Below are 17,465 nucleotides of genomic sequence, written 5' to 3' on the forward strand. Positions count from 1 at the left end.
GAGGCGACATGGGGGAGCGAGGAGATGGCGGGGCGAGGGGGCCTGGCGAGGGGGGGCCTGGTGAGATGACATGGCGGGGGCATGGGGGCCTGGTGAGGTGACATGGGGGAGCAAGGGGACCTGGTGAGGCGATGTGGCAGTGCAAGGAGATGGCGGGGCGAGGGTAGGCGTCACCTGAAAAAGTCTTGTTTTTATATGGCAGCAGCTACCTTGGAGAAGCTCGCGTGGCCGCTGGGGCTGTCGCTGCAGCGGGACTAGACATACCCAAGTTAGCTGTAACGGAGCGAGGTCGAGTGCTGCTATCGGTAGGGGCAAGGCCGAGCTGTTCTGCTTGGGACTCTACGTACATATTTGGGGCAGCCAGGCCCATGTCACAACCTTTTTAATGTTGATGCCTGCCTGTGCTGCAGCCATTTCTGCTAGTTGTAGGGCAGACACAGCGTTGGATGTGATACTGCTGTGGAAATGAGGTAAAAGAAGTTCACGTTTCGGTGAAATCCACCTGTAGCTTGAGGTTCATTTTCTGTAGACACATCATGATAAAAGCAGCTCACGTCTTCTGTATAGGGAGATCTTGGTTTCATAGAGCTCTTTCAGGTCAGCTAATCCCACTTTTTGCTTTCAGGGAAGTCATTTTTATCAAGAAAAGCACATACTTCAGCTCTGTGTCGCATAGTGTTTTCCCCCGCACATGTAAGTCACCAAAGTGTTTTATCATGGTAACTATCTCAGGCTGTATCAGGACTGAGCTGTCGAGGTCTCGGCTTGACTTTGAGATCCTTAAGGAGAGACCTCTTGCCTTCTCTCATGTTTCATTAAGTGTAGCTTAGCAGCTCCAGCGGTCCTGTTCCTGAAAGAGAGACCTCTGTGTGCTGCTGATATAATATAGAAAAACAGTTTGGCCAGTGTAATGAGATAGATGCACAGTATTGCAGAAGAGTAAATAAATTCATTGATGCAGTAGAGTGTAAGGCAGAGCTGATTAAACAGCTCTGCCTACATATCATTTAGATGTTTTAAAATTCAGTGATTCATTGGTTTCTGCAGAGAGTGGACTGCTTACATGGTGCTGGCCCTTTTCAGTTACATCTAGCTTGCTACTAGAAATTAAATTAGTATATACATGATAAATATTTCATTTATATTTTCCATCTATACAAATTATGGTAGCAATTAGAGAGGTATGCGACTGTGAATGGAAGGGGAAATTATCCGTACTGCAGGAAGTGGGAGTCAAATGAATACCAATGAGAGGGAGAGAGCTGCACAAAACAGTCTTTTCTTTAAGATGACAACACTATAGAGGGAGAAAAATATAATTAAGAAAATACAAGTCATTTAGATCAGCAAAATCTACAACGTGTGCTAAACCTCTCTAACTCAAGGATTTGTGTTTTACCAATTGTTCTGTGTTGTATTTTCCTTCTTAAGACAGCAACATTGCAGACAAGCTAGCAAGCACCCAGACTGAATAAGAACAGTATATGGAAGAATCCAAGAGGTAGGCTGACAATTTTCATGCTCCGAGTTATAAATGATCATGAAATAGGATAGGGAGAAACATTACCTTTTCTTTAAAATTCTAATCAAGATACAGAGAGAATGACACAGAATACGAAAGCATAACACAGATCCTCACAGTTTCCACTAAATACCTCTCTGGCAACTTGATACTTCATTATTTATCATTGTCCACTTTTTTATGGTAAGAGTTGACATTAGATTATTATTGACCTGGTTGGTATTTGAATTTATTCCCTAGAGGTTAAATACTTCACAGTTTCATGTTCTCAGTCCTTTTTAAAATTCGTAATTTTAGAGCATGGAAAATATATTGTTCTGTCAAGTTTATTTCTCTGACATTTATTCAGTGGAAAGTGTGATGCTAATATTAAAGGCATTTGATTTGAAGCCCAGGATACAGATAATTCTTCTCACTGGTCTTCCCTAAAACAGGTTGTTTTATCACTGCAGTTCCCCTGGTTGATGTCTAGGAATTTAATATGTTGAACAGCATAATTATTTGAACCCGTATTTGTTTTTAAAGGATTTGTGAGTGATAATAGATGGCCCAGTCCAGTTGTGTGAGAATGTATCTGGATTTCGTACTGCCAATATCCTGGAGTTGGTCCAATATAGAGCATAAATAGTATTGTGTGAAAAGCAGTGACAGGCTTTTACTGCAGCTCATCTCTTTATTATATGTTATATTAAATTTAAACACAATCGTTGAATGCCTCTGTGTGGGTAAATGCTTTCTGATGTCTCTTTCTATTGCAGTTGTAATATCCCTTTTAACCAAAGGGCAACATAAGAATTCATACTTGCTAGGTGTGTTTCTCAAATAATCGTAATCTCATTAATGTTGCTAGCAGAACTAATTGGGCTGTCACAACGAGGTGCAGTACCCAGCCGGTGAATTATGGTGTGAGGCCAATGGAACTAAGCATATTCTGATGATGGGTAAAGTTGATGCAACTCCTTAATGAGGTGCTCATAAAGCATCTTTCTATATGAAAATGCAGGCAGTTTGAGTGTTTTTTGAAACTTTCTACGTATGAAGGACAAATGCAAAAACTCTTTGGAAAATTTCAGAAGCAAGCTGTTGACAGTTCAAGGTACAATAGAGGTTTTCTCCTTTATCAGACAGACTTTGAAAGTACTGCCAAGTAGCATCTAGTGCCATAAATCATTGACGAGAATGGATAACTTGAAAATATTACGCAGGAAATGGTGTAGGACATGGGGCACCTAAAGAAGTTTTTGTTTAGGGCCTGCTGTATTTAAAATGGTGGTTTCTGTTTCCATTAATTCACATCTCTAATTAGGAAATGGATTGATCTTTTGCTTAACGTTGTTAGAGACTGGCTGGTGTCCATGGTAGATCAGAAGTGTGCATACAAATGAAATGCTAAAAGTGACCACTATTGTATAAGTTTAAATAAGCATAAATTAAAGGAAAGCTGTGGGCTGAGTTTCACAGACAGAAAAAATATACATCAGACCTGTATTTTTAGCAAAACATGACCTTTTCAGAGGATAAATACTACGTTTTTTAGGACTACATTTTGATAATAAAGAATTATTCGCACACAGAAAAACATCTTATTTATAGAGTCTTTGTCAGAATAGTTCGCCAGCTCAGGAGAATTTGGCACAAGCGTGTGCTACTTGGTCATTTAGTAAGTGTAAGGTGTAGACAAAAGGAAAGTGAGATGCCATGCTGAAAATGTCTAGTACTCTTGTTACAAATAAGTACATATAAAGAATCAATTCAGTACTATCGAAATAAGAGAGTGACTAACAGGTAGCTGTTGTTAATTGTGCTCTGGTTGGCTGTAGGAAACCGCACTTAGGTGCTTTTTCACTAAGCCTCAGGGCGAAGAAGGGAGGATTAAAAATCTGTTGTGAATAAACTATCTCTTACTGTCTTGCCCTTAGTCACGCTATCGCTTCTGCAGGTAAGTACACTTTTATCTATGTCAGACTTGGTAACTACCTGGGGGAGGAACATCCAATGAAGATCCAGGTTATGAATAGTGTGTTGTTTTGGAGTTTTTTATACCAAGCTTTTTGTGCAAGCGTGTTGCTTCTGTGATTTGCTACAAAGCGTTGTATTCCTGGGGAAAGGTGGTCCTTAGGATGAGACGTAAAACAGTAATTACCACTTGTCATTGCGAGAGAGCCACAGCTGTGTTTCTGAGGTTTGGGATTGGTCTCAGTGCATAGGCTAGATTCCAGTTGACTTGATTGCACTCCAGCTTCCTAGTTTTGCTTTGCTCTTTGAATTGGATAAGTACACTTACTGTGTCCTAACTGTGTGCTGTTAAATAGCAATGTGTACCTTCCCATGTTTGGCCGCATTTCAACGCAAACTGCAAACTGCGTGTATAGGTTGTAAAATGCTTTGTGAGTCCTTTCTCCTTACAACTGCAATGTAATTAAACAAACAGGAGATACAAAGCAGATCAAATAAGGGCATTAAGAATAGAGAGGAGACAGACCAGTCATACGACAGTAGTTTCTTGCGAAAGAGTGAAACTAGTAGTGGAGAGGCAGTTAGAGTTAGATCCCAGTTTTAGTTTCTCTGAGTACTTCACTTTGAATTGTCTGTTTGTTGATCCCAAATGTAAGATCGTGTGGGTTGGGACTGAATCTCTAAATCACGTCTTTCTTAATAGTCTGGATTGGTTTTGTCTGGATAGAGTCAGTGCTGCAGCTTGAGCATGAGAAATTTCTAATTCCCAATCCTCTTGCTTTCATTCATTACAGAGACACACAGAGTTGTTTTTTAACTTCATTCTAACGTCTTCATTCTCATATACCTGTATGCACAAGTTTATTTTATTTTTTCCCCATGCAGATGCCTTTAAGGAGACCCTTTAAATATTTGGTATTTCAGACCAGTGATTTAGCATTGTGCTTGTGAGCGTTAATGCTTTCCCTTAGATGGACAGGTTGAAACTGTTTCTAAACATAACATTAATTCATCTAAAAGAAGTGAGCTCCGAACCTTCTATAGTAAATGCTTGAAATTTTCCTCCTTTTCTCCTTTTATTATTTTTGTTTGATGATGTCTCTGTAGACTATCTGGAAGAACTTGCAGTGTGTTGCTGTGAGGAGAGCTTTCTAAGGGAAAGGCAAATTCCTCATGCACTTTCCACAGATCAATGCTAGAGTTATTAATCAGTTTTCTTCAATAATAGGTTGACTTTTGGGGGAATCTTTCAGAATTTATTTCAAACTGATAGGTCATTTTGACACTTGAGAAAATGCCTTCTTTTAGAAATTGCAGCCTTTCATATTAACACTGTTTAACTGATCATGTATCCATCTGTGTGTAAAAACACAATATTTATTCATATAGCTTTTATAATGCTAATCATTGTGTTACTGAAGCATCTTACAGATGCTGTAAGTCACATCAGTAAGTTCTTTCTGTTTTCCTTCTTCTAACACTTTATTGATGGAATATTATTTCTACTGGAGAAGACAGAATGATTTTGTAGGGTTTTTTTTTCAGAAGACACTGTCTTTATAATCTCTTTTGAAGGTGGGCTTATTTCTGAGAAATCTCATGGTCCTGGAAGACGGAACATCAGTGTTGGTACTGAGCATTTCATTGCTGGTGAGGATTTGAGTGATTTCAGGTGATCGTAGTTATGGAGGAGGAGCTTCTCTCTTAATTTTCTGGGACTGTTTGACAACTCTGAAAATTGACACTAATCTTAAATTTGGCAACCAGTTTGTGCCATTTATCCGTGTGTATGTGTGAATGTGTGCATGTGGGTGTGCATGTGTTAGTGGAGATGTTTGAGAACTTTGCTGTCCTAGACTAAAGTAGGCCTTCTCAATAAATATAGCCACTATAATCTTAAATAGTAATCATTATTGTATTGGTAAAGCTATTGTACTCTTAACAGTAGCTTACTTGAAACATGGCTGTCGTTTCCAACACCTGCAAGATAGCTAGTTGGAGGCAATCAGAGAAACCACTTGGTGCTTCCAGGTCCTTTTCTGTACGTTCCACTAGTTTTGTGTTGAATAAAGCTGTAGCTATTAAGTAAATTTATCATCCCCTCCAGTGCATATTGGTTATAAAGAAAACACAATTGCAAAAATCTTAACTCTGAAGTCCCATTAGCAGAAGAAATTTAATATATGTGAGGTTTTGTTATTTTTTTAATCTCCAATCATCATAGGCTGGGAAGCGTTCATATTAAGCATATTAGCATGCATATGTCTAAAATGTCCTTAAAAAGCAATTAAGTGTACATATGGGAGCACATTTTGCACTGACTCATCATATAATTTCAAAGTACATTCGAAACATTAATTACTCTCAAAAGACGTGTAAAATAAGTATTAGTGCTGCCACATTGCAGGCAAGGAAACAAAGGCATGAGGAATAAATGACTCCTTGAAGGTCAGGCAGAATGACAGCCAAGATTCCTGGATTCTAATCATGCCACTTCTTGCTGTGACAAGGTGCGTCCTCTTACTCATCGTCTCTTTCATTATCGGCTTCCGATAATGAAAAGTTGTCTAATTGGGTATGTTATGTACGGTGAATCACCATACCATGGAATTCACAGGTATGTACAAGACCAGAACTTAGCAAGTCTTATGCTCTTTTCCCCAGTTTAATAAGCTCACTGATGGATATTTATGAGATAATTATGTGCCTTTTGCTTTGCTGAACCAGCCACAGGGGGAAGAGGTAGGCAGTAGGAAGGAAATATTGAGTTTGGCAGACAGGTTAAATGATGACGCGCACAGGGGATTTCCAGTGTCTGTCTGTGAAAAGGGATTTTCAGCATAACAAAAGAGTATCTCACAGATACTGTCAAATGCAGTTAATGTCTGGTTATGTCAATCAGAGATGTATCCTCTCTCTCTTTTAGAAGCTCAAGCACAAGCAGACCATAGCGCTCTCAATTTGATATCATACTGATCTTTGCTGTCAGAGTTTGGGGGGGGGCGGGGGGGCTCTCTACTGAATAACGAAAAAGAAGAGATATTATCCCTGGGTTTGATGCAGTCATCTGAAGGCTCCAGGTCCATTTGAATTACGTTTGGATTAGGGCCTGATTCCTCTTGACTCTCTATATAGGCTTGAGCCAGATTTCCAGATCTATGTGTTCCGAGTCTTTCTCTAAGTGAGAGCTGCTAGCCCATTTCTAGCTCCCAGCTCCCAGAAGAGGCACCTGTGAACCTTCTTAACTACTGAGCTGCTTTCGTGCAGCTCGAATAACAAAAATATGCTAAGCCTGGAGGCATGGCTCAGCCTTGATATATACTCTTGAGTAAATCATTCTACTCTATGCCAGTAGACCAAGTCTTCAGCAGACAATGAACTTGATGATCTGGTTCTAATTAGATTCTTGATTTAATGGCAGTAATTTTACTTTGATGACAGTCATTGCCCCAGCTAGCTGGAATAATAGAATTGGTTTCCTTAAAGCCCCATTTACGATGTATCCTCTGTTGAATCTTAAACAACAAGCAGAAGCCTATAGTGGTTTCAAAATTATGGTGTTTATATGGTTAAAAATGTCAGGATATCTTGCCTGAGATTGGTGACTGGGAATTGCCAGTATAAGAAAATGAACACTCATAAAGTTAAAATATATTTTGAATTGATTCCATTTCATTCTAAGATGATCTTCCTTTTCTTTCACTGCTGATTTAAACACCTGGAAGTTAAAGTCCTCATAAAATTAAAAACAGGCAAACAAAATCTTTAAGGAAATTAAACAGCATGGGATGGGATGTGTTTAATTACACCAGTATAAAACCAGAATGACTCCACAGAAGATAATTAAAAGCAACTGAAACAAATGGACTGATCTTCTGAATAACCTAATGGGCAAAGTGTCAATTAAAGCATCATTCTACTTCAGTTACTCAAGTCCATACGCTTTCAAAAATTGTACTTAAGCTAGAAAACTACAAGAACTTGAAGCCTGAGTTATTTTCCTGTGAAACTTATAAAGGATTTAGCTCTCTACAGTTGGGTTGGAATTGGATTAGGTATCTTTATACTGCAGTGCATTTTGAATTATAGACTTGAGAGCATGGCAATCTTTGCTTGAAAATCCCATCCTGCCAACAGATGAATCTCCTGCGTCATTGTAACCCACTGTTCATTATCAAAATGCTCATGAAGGGACAGAGTGGGGCTACCTGGCAGGTCCCAGATGCAGGTTAGGTATATGGAAAGGAATTTAGGGTGTATCAAGTCTGAACTTGATGTTGAAAGACGTGCTGAACTTGATTTGGTGGAAGGCAATTTTTTGTCCCACTGCGACTTGTACAATCAGCAGATGGATTCATCTGGGGAAAGTTATCTGCCCACAAGAACTGAGGGTTTGGGGTGGTCCATCAGCTCCTTGACAGGTTTTATTCCCTTCTTTAAGAATGTATCTGCACCCTTCCTTCCTTTGTCCTGAATTAAGTGGAATTTCCCACTATTGTTTCTTGCATCTACTTACCTTTATAAATTCTTCAATATAAGGAACGCGTCTTGCTATGAGCCCCTGAACTTGCAAATTCTTCGTTCATTGAAAACCTGCTGACTCCTGTGACAGCACAGCAGAAGAAGCAGTGTACTTTTACAGTCGTCTGAGTTATGAATAATAATATAGTCTCTGATCTGCTGAATACTTATTTATGTATCAAACTGTATGCATGTGTGTAGTCCTTTGGAAAATGTTTATGGAATTAGGGCCACATTCATCCAATATTGTCTTGTGTGTGCTTATCATTAAATATTGAAAGCAAAATAATTGTAAGGAGTGGATGGAAGATACATTTTTGAATGGAAGTTACAAGCAAAATATGTCAAGTGGAAAAAGCATTATGTGGAAAGCTGCTGTTTTTAATTTACAAATTAGGTCTAAAGAAATATTTCTATTCTATTGGTATTTTGTACTCAATGTTCTGAAAAATACATAAGTTCTGAGTATCACAGAATCGCTGAGGTTGGAAGGGACCTCTGGAGATCATCTAGTCCAACCCCCCTGCTCAAGCAGGGTCACCTAGAGCACATTGCACAGGATCGCATCCAGGCGGGTTTTGAATATCTCCAGAGAAGGAGACTCCACAACCTCTCCAGGCAACCTGTTCCAGTGCTCTGTCACCCTCACAGTGAAAAAGTTTTTCCTCATGTTCAGATGGAAGTGTCTGTGTTTCAGTTTGTGCCCGTTGCCTCGTGTCCTGTCACTGGGCASCACTGAAAAGAGTCTGGTCCCATCCTCTTGACACCCTCCCTTCAGATACTCGTACACATTGATAAGATCTCCTCTCAGCCTTCTCTTCTCCAAGCTAAACAGGCCAAGCTCTCTCAGCCTTTCCTCATAAGAGAGATGCTCCAGTCCCCTAATCATCTTTGTAGCCCTTCTCTGGACTTGCTCCAGCAGTGCCACATCCCTCTTGTACTGGGGAGCCCAGAACTGGACGCAGTATGTTTAGATCATGTACACACATGTGCATACATGACTTGTATGAATGGCAATGAAGAGATTTTCGGTTTGCAATGCTCCAATGCAACCAATTAAAGTGTCCCTAACGATATATTACACTGAAGTGCAAATCAGAAAAACAACCAGAAGAAATCATAGTCAGGACAGAGACTAAGATATTAAAACCATAATTCAGCTACCAAGTTGATAGAGTAAGATGAGACAGTGAAGCTGTGGCACCATTAGCATGTAAGAGAAGCTGTTACGTGTGTTTAAATGTGGTCTGCTTGAGTAAAATTGCTTGTCCTTACACCAGTGTCTTCTTATCATTTTGGTCCTTTGCAGCATCAAGGAACATTAAACACCAGAGCAGGCTTGTGTTTAAAAACAAAAACCCTCTGCGTAAGGTGACCTTGATCTAGGCTGATATAATCCCAGGAGCTATAGGGGCTTTTTTAAAAAAAATAGAGAACTGTGATGTTATTTAAACTTTATTCTTTTCCCTTCCCAAGCAAACGTTAACAAAATTCTTTTAGCTGGCTGGTGTGATGCCCCAGCTGAAGAAGCTGAACTGTATATCACTGGCTCCTTTCCTGGCAGGCATCCAGGCATGTCTCTGCATTTGTTTGTCTGAGGTCCTGATCTAGTCGGTGGAGCTCACTGAAGGACAGGACTAAGCTGGTTTCCGCCTGGACTGCTTTGGTGTTTATGTTTAGCTTTGCATAAGTCCAAATCTTCTTGCCAGATCCTTGGTGAAATTTTAGTCACCTCCTACAAATCGCTTCTGTTACTAGACTGTTTTAAAGAAATTCTTATATTACAAATTAGAATTGTAAGGACTGAAGGACGCCTGTCTCTGTTCTGGCTTTCTATAGTGGCTATTACTACTACGGACCAGTGAAGCACAACTGTTGATTCTAGACCCTTTCCGTTTTGATTGCTAGTTCGACTCTTACCCATAACTGCATCAATTTAAAATCATTATAATGCAATAGTGATTCAGTTATAGACGTTAAACAAGTTAGAAGAGTGAATGTATTACCTATTAGACAGATGTCTGTGATTAATTCAAGCTGTGAATTAGGAAAACGTATTCAGGTGACTGTGGAAGGGCGGTCACTGTCGGTCTGATAACTACAGGGAGAGACAGCTCATCTCTGGAATTTTCTTAGAAGAACAAACTCATCTTACAAGCATCCTACAGAGTCTGCTCTACAGAGACAGCCCTTAACTGGCTTCCTGCTGGGGAATTTCTGCAGGGGAACCAAAGTCTGACAGAGCTGTTTTGCCCCATGAAGGCCATAGATAACAGTGGGGTTAAAGTACCCTGGCAGAAGACTGAAGGTAGTGAGGGCTGGCACAAATACTGCCCGCTCAATACTTGTTCTGATGACAGATGCAGAATTTCCTGGCTGTCTCCAGTGATGCCAACAATTTCCAGCACTAACTCAACCTAACCTTTTTGTTTTAAAATAAATATTTTTTTCAAAGTTACTGTGAGTGTTTTCTACTTGGTATACAGATGGGAATAATTCAAGACCTTAAGATCTTCATTTATTTTCAGTACCTGGATCTTTGCTCAAAAATGACTTGAAAGTTTGAATAGGGAGCCTTTCTTCTTGTTGCATTTATAGCTGTTACCTATGAGTGCAGTGTCCATATAAGCTGTGCTGTGTTCGCCTGGTTTCCCTGCTGATAGGCTGGCTTGGACAGATATTTATGGGGGCGCAGCTGCCGTTTCTGGCAATTATGATCTTCGCAGCCATCTCTAAAACACATTCCCTCTAATGCGAGCCTGTGAGACCTGAATCGCTCCCAGGCCTCTTACCCCAGTTGCAATAACGCAGTCTAAGCGTAACCACTACACAACCATAAGGAAACACATTTTAGTGCCTTTTAGTTACAGAGGAAAAAGACATTGAAAGAGTTGCTGCACACAGCAAATTAAGTGTTGCTCCTGGGCAGCTGTTCCAATGACTTTGGGTGCTTGTTTATTATTCAGTTTGCATAGTGTTAAAACACTCAAAGATGATCTATAACACTTCCCTGAACAGTGATCAACATTACGCAGTCCCTGATAGAAAGGAGAGGGACAGAACGTTTTGTGGACTGCGATCTGTGCATTTTAGCTTATATCCCAACTAGTGAGACACAGATGCTGAAAAGAGCAATTTATATTGAATTCTCCTGTTCAGAAAGCAGGACTTCTTTATATATGAACAGTAGTAATTTTGTTGTTAGAAGCAGAAGATCCTAATATCTGTCCTTGGAGTGGTAATTTCCTATTCGTTTGCCTCTGATTTCACCTGTGATTTTAAGCATCTGGCTGGATAATGGAGAAAATTAGCAAACAGCTGATTTGATGGCTGTCGTGGAAGAATAGTGAATTGTTTTGTTGATTGTAAATTTTTAGTTGTATTATTTGTGAAGACAATTCAACTATCATTTGATCATTTTTATTGTAATGTTTCCATAGATGGTTATCTTATATCACACTTTTTTTCTTGGACGTCTGTGTCTTCAGAGGCATGTGTGGACRTTAAGAAGGCTGTAGCATATGGGCCTCCATTACTTGCTTAAGGGACCCTGCAGCATGCCCTAGCCAAATGGTTTAGAAGATAAAATATTAAGGCATGGTTTGGTGTCCATTAGATGGGTGATGCCAAAACTAACATTAGTATAAATTAGATATGAAGCGATAGGTGTTGGCTATACTCAGGCAATCCAGAGTTAAGCACAGAGCAGRTGCTTGGAAGTACTAATTCAGGGTTCAGTGTTAAGCTTCAAGCTTAAGGTTCAAGGAACGTGTCCTGTAGGAGAGAGCATTTGGGAAATTTTGCAAAAGTAGAAGAGGGGATATTACCTCCATAACTTAGAAAGCACCTGTTTCCTCCATACATTGTGCAATATGAGCTCCCATCAGGGTGGAAAATTACTGTTCATGAACAAAACTTAAGGATCACTATCCAGTCTAGTATTTGGGGATCTGAGAGCATCTTCCAAGGTTGTGGTGACCATGCAACTCTCTTGCAGCTTCTCAAGAACTGGGCTGAAGTTTTCAGCACCTTCACATTTTACCTGTATAGCAGGCAGAGGCAGGTAATTTTAATGAAGTCACATAATTCAAAGCCTTGCTTAGTTGCAAATAGAGTTCCTCAGGCTCTGCCTTGGGTTCCCTTGCTTCCGCTTTGTTAAATTATCTGTCAGCTTGGAATAAATTTCCATGTTTATGCTGGCCAATCTCAGATAAGTTTTTTGCCCGTTTAGTGATGCTTCTCAGCTCTTAGCAGAGTCATCTCTTTTCACAGCAGTGAATAGAAGCCACAGCAATGTTTCTGCTTGTTAAGATATTGCAGATATTTTAGGCCTAAACTTTAGGTTCTGTAGAGCAGAAAAAGGAGATGGGAAAGTTGTTGTAACCAAAATGTGTATAGATCRTTATTTTGGACTGTATTACTAATCTGTTGAAATAATTTGCCATTCCCTTTTACTACTAGTCTGCGTTGAAGATAAGATAGCACTAATAATTTAAGAAGATGAGTATCAGRGACATGCCTATAATAAATAAAAGAATAACAAAAATTGGAAAATAAAACAGTCAGGAGATATTCTCGTTTTAGTGTTTCACTGAAGTGAAAATGCCAAACATCCGCAGTAAAAAGCAAAGTAAATGTTATAACTTATGTGGACTCAGTCCTATCAGGTGTTCTGGGAACCTGCTCATTGTTTTAAAATAAATTAATTATGATGATACTCCTTTAAATACTGGCAACACAATCCCCCATCAGTTAAGAGAAGCTTTATTTGAGAGATAAAGRTGCTTTTCTCACATGACTGCAGACAAGGATAGGTTATCTGTGTATGGTCTTTAGCTGCTGAGATTGCTAACAGTCACTTAATTATAAGGATGGAGGTTGTTGAGATAGTTGTGGGTAGTGAATTTCAAATTTAAATGCAAACTTCCTCAAAGTCCAGAGCTGTCCAGTTCCAGGGTCATCCTCGATGCCTCCTAAGGCCCTGGATTGTCTTCTGCTTGGTCTCTGGCTATTCCTAATAACTTCTCTAGAGTCTCTATACAGTGCCTACTCTTCTAAGCATTTGTCATTACACTGAAATAAAAGAACCTAATAGTATTCTTTACTGATATGATCCACATCAAAGAAACCCAAGAAACTTTTTCGTTCAGCTGCCCTTCTTGTGGACCGTTTCAGCCAAAAACCCAAGGAGTAGCAGGGCTTGGTACGCAACTTTTGCTCATTCATCTGTGGTTGTCCCTCAGTTCACGGTGGAGAAGTAGAGCTGTGTGAGGGAACTTATGGAGCTGCAGCTCATGCTGGTGGAGAACAGGCTTCAACTCCCAAATAGATTTATCAGCTCCAGATTCACACSGTATAAATAAATGATTATGGAACCATAAATAAAAATGGTTCAAAACCTGTCATGTTTTTAAATAACATTGTGAGGTGTCACTGATTTGTTTGGCTTTTGAGGTGAATTTTCCTCACTTGTACAGTGCAATGGGATGAATTTGCTTATTAAAAGCTTATTAAAAATACAAAGGTCTTTCTGACTGCTGCACTCTGAGGCATTCAAAGTTAGAAAGCAGCTGCTATTTGCTGTCTTTCTCTTATACTTCACAGTTTTGTCCTTCCAGAGGACAGCTGACAGCTGTTATCAGTATCATGGATCAGTATCGTCACCTTCTGATTGCTCAATAATCTCMGAGTTACACAGCCTGGAAAATCCATATTACATGATCATGATGCAGAAAACTTTATTCCCACCATAGAAACTGTGGTGCAAAAGAACAAGTGAATAAAAAACTTACTATACACTAAAAAGCCTACAAGAGTGTTAGTGTAGAACCTCTAACTTCTTAGTGGTTTTAGGCTGGATAGATTTGGGGTTGTAACGTGTGCTGAAATTTACCAAGGAGATTCCAGAATAGTTGCAATTTCGACTGTAATATTTGTATTTCCCGATGATCTAATTTAGAAGCAGTTGTTCCATTCTTTTTCAAAATACTGTACTTGTTACATTTAGTAATCACTACAGTTAAAGAAGCGATTCTCCTCATGTGTTCCTCTAAAAAAAGAAAACACTAGTAAGTCAGGAGCACTGTGGTCTTCTCAGAAAATATTTGCTGATAATTTTATAAAAAATACGAATGACCAGCTATATCTATCCCTTGCTCTTTAGCTGAGACGGTACTTAGCATGTTATCAGAGGACTGCAGTCCTGCTGATATATAGTGCAAGGGAGCGTGTCAGACTCCTGGGCTCCCCACTACAAGAAAGACATAGACAAGCTGGACCGAGTCCAGCAAAGGGCTGCTAAAATGATTAAGGGATTGGAGCATCTGTCATGTGAGGAGAGGAGAGAGAGCTGGGACTGTTTAGCCTTGAGAAGAGCAGGCTCAGGGGGATCATTATCAATGTGTATAAATAGCTGGTGGGAGGCAGTAAAGAAGACAAAGCCAGACTCTTCTCGGTGGTATCCAGCACAAGAGGCAGTGGGCACACATCTAAATACAGGAAATTCCACTTAAACATAAGAAAAGACTTTTTTACAGTGAGGTTGGTCAAACACTGGAACCTGTTGCCCAGAGAGGTTGTGGAGTCTCCGTCCTTGGAGATATTCAGCACTCAACTGGATATGGCCCTGAGCAACCTGCTGTAGCTGAGAGCAGGGGGGGTTGGACGAGATGATCTCCAGAGGTCTCTTCTAGCCTAAATGATGCTGTGATTCTGTGAAGTGGAAGGTCAAAGACATTACTCAGTGAATAGGATGACAAAAAACATTTTCTAACCAAACTTGGCCTGCGGTGCTAAAGAGCAATCAGACTTTGAAACGTGGTGGGTTCTGTGGAGCGTGAATACCTTGATCCTGCGTTCCAGCAATGCCTGCTGAGCAGGAGCTTGGAATAAGGAATAAAGCCCATGTTTAATCAACAGAATCATCTGGTTCACTGGAACAAAAGRGAATACAGCTTTCCTAAATATTTTCATGAGAGACCTAGAAATGGCTTGCTTAAAAATGTCACACACACACAAACACACAGAGAGCATGGTCTGAGGGCTCTTGCTTACACCTGAATATTTGCAGACTCCCACATCTGTGGCAATTTGCACCTATGTATCTGTGGGCAAAATAGTGATCTAGGAGAACAAAAATTTTAAAAAAGAGTATCTGGGACATCATGGTCTCAGTAACACCAACAGGTGGATTCCAGTTGCTGGAGTGAAATAGCCTCRTGAGAACTGTCATTACAGTATCCCATCAGTGAGTTTGCCCAGTAACTCCCCCAAACAAAATGCAAATATTCGACATGGGTATCCTTATTTCTTGTATCTGCCCTCCTGTGTAGACCAGAGCCTAGTACGGCTGAGTCACCGAGGCCATTGCTAGTCACCCTGAACATGTCGGAGTGGCTGTTTTGGCCTTCTCTTGACAAGCCAAAGAACACACTAATCAGCTGCAAGTGCTCCTTGCTGAGGATACCAATTCAGTGATTATTCAGATTATTCGGCCTGTGTATTTTTACTTAGGAAGTTCAAGATGCTGACTCCTTTCAAAAGGAGGTATTGTCTCCTTCCCAAGTCACTAGTGTTTCTGGTGTGCCAAAATTTGGGTGTATATTGACTGTTGAGTCACTGAAGGTGAAGAGGAGGCTGAACTCCCTCGAGTGCTTTCACCTTTCGCTTTTTTGCTGTCATTCAGGGTATTTGTTTCCCTGCTCTGTGCACATTAATAAATGCTCTGCCTGCTTGCTTGCTGTGCAATTGAGACTCAAGTTGCCAAAGAATTATGGAGAGAAAGAACATACATAGATTACAGGTGTCTTGAGGGCCATAGGACTCAACTGTAGCGTCTATATTCATCATCTGGGACGTAATGTTCTGTCCTAGTGGTGAAAAAGTCATTTAAAAGTTATCGACTGTCTCTCTTGGCTTTTCTGATCCAATGACAAAGCAGTGCTGTGGCCGACCTGTAGAATCTGATATTTTTAACGGAAGTCATGGTRATTTTCCACGGCCAGCATTTTTAACAAGTGGTTCTTACAACCATTTCTGATTTTTAATATGATAAGTCTTGTGTAACAGGCATGGCTTGATGCAAAGGGCATGTGGGAGGGACTAGGAAATCTCTTCGTATTCCCACTGAAAATTGCATTTTGCTTTCCTCTATCCGCAGCCAAGAACAGAGCCGATGTCACCTGGTACATAAAATTCTCCTGGACTGGACTGTAGTCATGAACACTCTGCAGAGGGTTACGTTAATAAAGTGCTCAATCTTTCTCGTTTGGAATGAGACGAAGGGCTGGAAATTTGGGGATGTCTGCACTACAGCCCAGAGGTGTGATCTCATGTAAATATACCCAATAGAGCTTTAAACTAACCCTTTGGGATACTAATTGCAAAATAGGTGCAGGAACAAAGGAGTCATTTCAGGCTGTAGCAGACCACATGGGCCAGTCTCAGGGACAGGCCAAAGCAACTGACTTGGGTCGCAGGGCAGGTGGGGGCTTAAGTAGGTTAATGTGCAAGTGCTTGAGCAGCAACACATCCAAAGTGACCTGATTTACAGAGCCATGGATTGTAGTGGAGAGATTAAGCGAATTTTCTCGCATGAAGAACCAGTAACGAAAGATGTTTTAGGCTCCTCATCCTGCCTTCTGCTGATAGGACATCCTCCAACTCTTTTAGTACCTGTCTGTGTACATGGAAATTGCACGTTTTARGGTGTTCGAAAGCCAAAATCAATTCTGATCTTATCTTTTCAGCATGCTAAAGTAAAACCCCACATACGAACAACCCTTATTTTGTCATACCCAAATTTTAATGCTGTGGCTTGAATCCATCTATACTTATTATGTACAACATATTAATAATATTTAATTGTGAATGTCCCTTTTATTGTTGATACATTCCTAGGATGAGGGAAATAAGGGACATTGGCATGTGCTTCAGAAGTCCTAGGAGTACTGCTACCCAGCCAAGAGCATTAAAGTTTGTTACATGAAAAAGCTACTGTTGTCCCTCCTCTCCACGCTTCATCGCTGCCTGTCTGTAGATAAATGTTCGAAAGAGTTGGTGGGTAATTGTGCTCAATCTAGTATGCATTTAAGGCTTAAATTGCTTCTTTTAGGCTGAGCCTCCTCGTTCTGTACTTCAGAGTCACTGAAAAACAAAAGAAAACTGAAAATGTAAAATTTAGTCTTTGAAAAGGTGCTTCGCAGTCCCAGTTAACTATCTTATTGTCTGAGCCTTCTTTATCCTTGGCAAATTGCAGAAGAAGAAATGATAGAGTTAATGGGTGTACTTTATCAAAAAACAGAAAACAAAAGATAAGGCATGAAGCTGGCCCACTGACCTACGTGTACTGCAACTTCAGCATCCAGCAGGAAAAAAAAAGGAGGGGGAAGTGGTCAGGAGAAAGGTTAAATTGCCAGATGCCTGGGGTGAAGTAACACACCTGACGTTAAACCATTTAAGTTCAGGC

General features: G+C 40.2%; 1 long non-coding RNA gene across 1 annotated transcript; it reads left to right on the top strand.

Annotated features, from left to right (window-relative positions):
• Window positions 1-323: 323 nt before the first annotated feature.
• On the top strand, window positions 324-16,952 carry LOC112975806. Its single transcript, XR_003256777.1, has 3 exons — window positions 324-693; window positions 1,432-1,501; window positions 16,158-16,952. It is a non-coding gene; the product is annotated as an uncharacterized LOC112975806 (long non-coding RNA).
• The last annotated feature ends 513 nt before the right edge of the window (window positions 16,953-17,465 follow it).

Source organism: Apteryx rowi, unplaced genomic scaffold (assembly GCF_003343035.1).
Source record: "Apteryx rowi isolate R43461 unplaced genomic scaffold, aptRow1 scaffold_69, whole genome shotgun sequence".
NCBI classification, from domain to species: Eukaryota; Metazoa; Chordata; class Aves; order Apterygiformes; family Apterygidae; genus Apteryx; species Apteryx rowi.